Source organism: Falco cherrug, chromosome 1 (genome assembly GCF_023634085.1).
Source record: "Falco cherrug isolate bFalChe1 chromosome 1, bFalChe1.pri, whole genome shotgun sequence".
NCBI classification, from domain to species: domain Eukaryota; kingdom Metazoa; phylum Chordata; class Aves; order Falconiformes; family Falconidae; genus Falco; species Falco cherrug.
In genome coordinates, this window is record NC_073697.1 from 95,916,117 (window position 1) to 95,921,867 (window position 5,751).

The 5,751-nt window shown below is 46.3% G+C and overlaps 1 long non-coding RNA gene across 4 annotated transcripts in view; it reads left to right on the top strand.

The window, feature by feature from the left end:
- Positions 1–4,817, top strand: part of LOC114015184 (uncharacterized) — a 10,832-nt gene extending 6,015 nt beyond the window's left edge. For 2 of the 4 annotated variants that reach the window (XR_008732132.1, XR_008732131.1), the window contains exons 3-4: positions 643–1,914; positions 3,338–4,817. This is a non-coding gene — a long non-coding RNA (uncharacterized LOC114015184). The remainder of the gene's footprint in view (positions 1–642; positions 1,915–3,337) is intronic. The other 2 variants (XR_003558961.2, XR_008732133.1) reach the window with 2 other exon arrangements.
- Positions 4,818–5,751: the final 934 nt, after the last annotated feature.

Below are 5,751 nucleotides of genomic sequence, written 5' to 3' on the forward strand. Positions count from 1 at the left end.
TTGCAGCTTCAAGGAGGCCTTAGGCAGGCAACAGTCCCCTGCGTAAAGGCAGCTTGTTTTCCTGCCTGTTAAAAGGCAAGTGAAGCTCTTTACTTTTGTCACTATTAAGTGAGTGAAATTTCCACATCCTCTTTCTTGAGGGAAAGTAAAACAGATTTTTGAGTTTTACTTCTAATTGCTGTGGTGCTTGTCACAGCTGGGAGAGGCAAGCCTGCAGGATGGAACAGCCTGAGCATGTGGCTGCTCTTTCGTTTGCTGCCATGTGTTGGAGGTCAGACTTCTCCCTGGGCGAAGCTGACCTAGGGGCTTACAGTCCCTTCAACTTCCTTGACTGAGTTCTCATACGCTACATTTGGCCTGTTAACAAGGATGAAGATGTTTCTCTTACCTAGAAGTCCTGCAAATTTTGAAACTTGGAACTTAGTTTGCAGGCTCAGAGGTAGAGCGCTGCTTAGTTCATTGTTTATCATCATGGGTCATGTTCAGTCTTCTCTATGACTTGTTCAACTGCAGTGTCATGAGATAATTAATATTAAAGCAACCGTACTTGTTAGATGCATTTCTGTGTTTAAAATCCTTAAAAAGGGCCGTTGACAATGCACAAGGGAAAAATATAATTTAATACATTATTTCTGCATCCAGAATTACTTTGCAAAGCTGATGGTACACAGGGGACCAGATTCCTAGATGAAAACAAGCCGTGCTGAAATCTGCGAGCTATTCTCAAGCACAGATTGCATCCTGAATGCATGTGGGCAGGAACTGGATGAAGAAGGAGGTATTATTTCTTACTGCATCTACCATTGAAATAGAACTGGTCAACTGTTCAATAACAAAGTATAATGTAATTCATCTGTTTTTCTCATGACTTTTTTTTTCAGAAGTAAGTTAAGGCTTTACTCAAACCAGTAGTTCACCTAAACGCATCTCTAATACTTGCTGTAAAAGAAGAATAGGACGAACACAGCTGTTGTGTCACTTAAGTTTCCTCTTTATTAATGATTAAGTGACTAACTCTGAATTCCTTAACTGTAGGATGTGATAGTTCCATAAAGTCATGAAACCTCTCCAGAAATATGTATGCACAAACAGGATGCAGTAAGTGAAGTCCCTGCAGAAAGAAACATAAAGAATATAGAAAAACCCCACCTTTGTCATACTGAGAAGAAAGGCAAAACAAAAGCCAAATGTAAGAAAAAACATTTGAAAAATCCCACCACCACAAAAAACACACTTGTGTTACACTTCGGAAGCAGATTCCAAAGAGCCGACTCCGCAGTGTGTAGGACAAGATGAGGACATTAGTAAATAATGCATGTTCTCCATCACAGAGATTTTAATTTATCCTATCAACATGAGTGAGTTAATAATTAAAAAGGGCACTGTGATCCTCATGTGAGAGGTCCTATAAAATAAAAACTCAAGCAGTTTAAGATGCAATAGATAACTGTCTCTTAAAAAACATGTTAAGGGATTTACTGTATTAGTATTTTTAATTATATTTTGAACAGTGAGATTTTGATGTGCGTTTAAGCATCACAGTGTGGCATTTGCAATCCAAACATGGCAGGATTAAGTCCCATCAAGCAGAGTAAAACTAGGGGAAGTAACTGATTATAAACACAAATAAAACTAACACAGATGTCTTTTATGAAATGCTAAGACTAAGCAGAAAGCACTACTTACATTTCAGTTTCTCATCCAAGCTTATTTTAATAGATCTGTTACATTTTATTTTTTAACTATATAACTTTCACTACAGCCCTTCCCTTTTAAAATTACTTGAGATTTAAATGCTTCATTTTCTTCCACACATCTAAAATTATTGCTGTTTCTCAGAACAAAAGACACTGGAGATTTCAGGGCAGTGCACCAGTATCTGTCCTGCACGTAGCTACAAACATGCAAATCTGAGTGAGTAAACTGGCAAAGTCAACATGTTTCTCTTCAGTGGGCCAATGACAGAAATTCTGCCCATGGACACGTGTCCTTTTGATTAAACAGTTTCTTTTTGAAAATTTAAACTAATTCATAGTAGAATTAGCTTAATAACCACGCCTTAATAAATTATGGTGGAGGTGTTCAAGCTATTTGGCTGAATGTGTGCTGCTTTTTCTGCACACACCGTATACAAGGCTTTTGACTGACTCAGGTTTTAGTGTTAGGAAGTTTTTAGTAATGAAAAATGTTCAACAGAGTTACTATCATGAAAGAGCTTCTCTAGAATGTGGTATAATTCCTGTTACTTTAAAATTCTAAAATGAGGAGGCGATCCTAAAAGGAAGCAGTTTTGTATGTGCATTACTTGAGCTAAATATGTATTTTCAGCTTGATGCCATTCAAAACAATTTTACCACTAACTGAAAGTCAGAGTTGCCATCAGGCTACAATATTTTGTATTTTATAGAGAAGCTGGATGACTTGGGTGAGGTTCTAAAGGAATTGTGGGAGAAATTGATGCACAAAATACATCAGCTCTCCAGGATTTCAGACAGCTAGGATTTGGAAGGTCCCTAGTTCCCCTAGACCCATCGTTTGAGATGGCTGTCTTCAGACGCAGCATCTTGACTGGTATCATACTTCTCACATTAGTTTTCTGTTTGATGCTAACTGTGCTATCTTGAACTTCATCTTTTCAAGGTGACAGATCTCTTTCAAAAGAGATCTTTTTATGACAGATGACTTTAAAAACTCAAGTGGACAGGCATTTTTAATTAGAAAAAACAAAGTCAAATCAGGCTGAAATAAACTGCATTCTGGTCTAGCACAACATTAGCCCTTAAATAAATAGTGAGAAGCCTGGGCTGTCTCTGTACAGCAGATGGCATTACAGGTAATATTTATCATACTCCAATCTCAAGGCTAAGATACTAGGGAGGGAGGATTGACGTCAGTTACAAGTGAATCAGTCTTAATATGAGCTGAAAACCTGCTTGTGCCTTCAACAGTTGATTGCATTGTACAGCACTTCTGCTTAGCCCTCCCCATTGCATTTACTAGTCTGTCTGAGTAAGCCGAGCAGGAAGAGTTCATTTTGTTTTGCAGCTTAAATGATGTAAATGGATCTTGGACTTTGAGGTGGGAAGATTCCACCCAGCTGCAGTCACCAGGGGATGCCTTTTGCTCCAGTTTTTGTGCCAAGTTTGTGCATTTGAGAGAATTTTAAATAAATATCACTTGGCAGGATTATCGACCCTCAGGGTACAAGAATACTACTGAGTGAGGCAGCAGGGCATGTACCAGGAGGGATTTACAGGAAGATCTGGGCTGATAGTGAACAGTGGGGAAAACCAATTCTGTCCTATTTCATTAAAAATGATTGTTCTTTGTCTCACAGGAGCTGAGTGATCCTTTGAATGAAAACCAATAGCAGTTTTTCATCTGGGTACCGCATCATCATGCAGGAGTGAAAGAGTTCAGCAAAGGTTACTAATTACCACTTAAATGAGGTAGTCTTCCTTGGCTGTTTGGGCAGACCTGGGTGGGTGAGCAGGGATGGAAGAGTCTGAGCAGCTCATCGTGTGCCTTGGCTTTGGAGCCCTTATCGAAACACGGAGTCGTGCTCCACCAAGTCTGTTTGACAGCTGTGCACTCATACCAAGTTTCTTAATCTGAGAGCCATGGCTGATTGGCAAAGCGGTCTGGAGAGCATCCCCTCCCGCTCTGGGAAACGTGTTGAGAACTTGGGTTTAGTTGGAAACGTGTGTGGGATCCCAGGTTGAGAAGCAGGGCACACCCAGCCACTGTCGGACAGATCCCCTGGCGCTAACCAGAGCTGCCTCAGGGCACCCTGGCCCTGTCGGCAGGATTGCAGTCCGCTGCCCTAAAAAAAAGGGGGTTAGACCAGGCTGGAATTACCCTTGCAGGGACCTGCACAAGGAGGAAGAAGAGTGAGAATGAGGGGAGGGAAAGAATGACTCTGTGGGGGAAACTGAAAATATGTGCTTTCCTTTCCTCCTAGAGATACAGGGCAGGGTGAGGCTGCTATGTTTGCTGCTGAGGAGAGCTATCTTGCAAGTACTGTTTGTCATCCCACACACCCGGACAGGCCTTGGCAGCAGCACACCCTTATCTCCAGCATGTTGGCAAATTCGGCTCTGCAGCACTTTCCTATTTCACCAGAGCTGGGCCTGGGCTGCTCTCTGTGTTTGCTGCACTTTCCTTCTCCCTGTTCTAATGGTCAGATTAATTTTGTAATAAGTTTGAATACAATTTCAGCTTTAGTTGGAAAATGTTCATGCATTGCTTAAGCCTTTAGCAGTAGAAAGGGGAGGAATCTGTCTCTAGTCTCTGTCAAGATCCACAGCAAGTGAAATGCCTGCTGTCCCTTAACGCTATTGTAATGATGGTGCTTCGTTAATGTTCCCCATGGGTTGGAACTGTGGAGCACATGCTGCACAGCTTTTGCTTTCACCGGAGTCAGCTTGGGGTTCAGGTTTCACCCCCACATCTGCTTTATTTACACCTGTCTATTGTTTTGTTATTTACACATCTCAGGTTGTAGAACACAGCAGCAGCCTCTTCACACATGTGTATGGGGAGGCGTTAAATTCATTTGTGCACGTTATGCAGGGCTACCTGCTAGGAGCTTCTGAAGGGACAAGCCATTCCACACGCCCAGGAGCAGCACGGAAAGCTGAGCAGCAGAAGACAAGGAATTGAGTCTTTTTGAACTGGTGGTGGGTCTTCTAAAGCATTGATGCCTTGAATTTGTCAGTGGCTTTGAAGTCGTCCAGGGGGAACACCTAAAAGCCGGCTGGCCGCCTTTGTATCACGCCCACCTGCAATTAAAATAATTATAGGTGGTTTTTACACGATGACTGCACGCTGTGGCCTTCTCGGGAGGGTTTGGTTTGGCATTTCACGGCCCTTACCCAAAACGGATGGATGAACGCTCTGCACTTTCATGGATCCCCACAGAAACCACACAAACATCACGTGCCACAGCAAGCCACCTCTATCCCTAGCTGCACCCCGCCGGGGAAAAACAGGAAGAGTTAATTTTTTTTTATTTTTTTTTTTTTTTTTTTTTGCGTGGTGTGACTCACATAACCGTCCTTAATAGCCAGAAAGTACAAACGGCCACCGAGTCCCTTTGAGTTATTTGGAGCACGCCAGACATGCGGCCCGATGCGGGCGTGGAGGGCAAGGATCTGGGTTAGGCGCAGCCTCACTGTGGAAAGCGTAATTGGGATAATTGGAGGTGAGGGGGCGGTGGCGCCGGTGCCCCCCGCGCGGGCACACGAGGGCCCAACCCCGACCCCGCCGTGCCGCGCCGCCGCGGGGGCTGCCGGGAGCCGCCCGCTGTTATTGTCCCGCAAGATGCAAATGAGAGGCGGCGGCCAGCCAATGAGGGCGGGCGGCGGCGTGCGCGCAGGCGCGCTGGGGCGGGGGCGGGGCTGACCTCGCCGCCCGCCCGCTCCGCTCGCTTTGCCGAGCGCCGGGGCCTCAGCACGCGCGGCCAAGATGGCGGCTGCGGCCGGAGGGGTGCGGGGGCGGCGCAGCGGGCACCGCCGGCTCTGACCGGGCCACCTCGCGGCGCGACGGGCAGGGCGTCCGGAAGCTGCGCGGGGCAGCGCCGGCCGGCCGGGGAGGCGGCGGAGCCCCCCTCGGGGGGGGGCGGGTGGCGCGGAAGGACGAGCCCGGCTGCGAGGGGCCGGCGCGCGGGGCGTGAGGGGCAGCGCGGGCGGCGGGGGCGAGGGCGGGAGCCGGCCCGGAGGGGCGAGGCGGCCCCGCGGGGGGCGGGAGGGC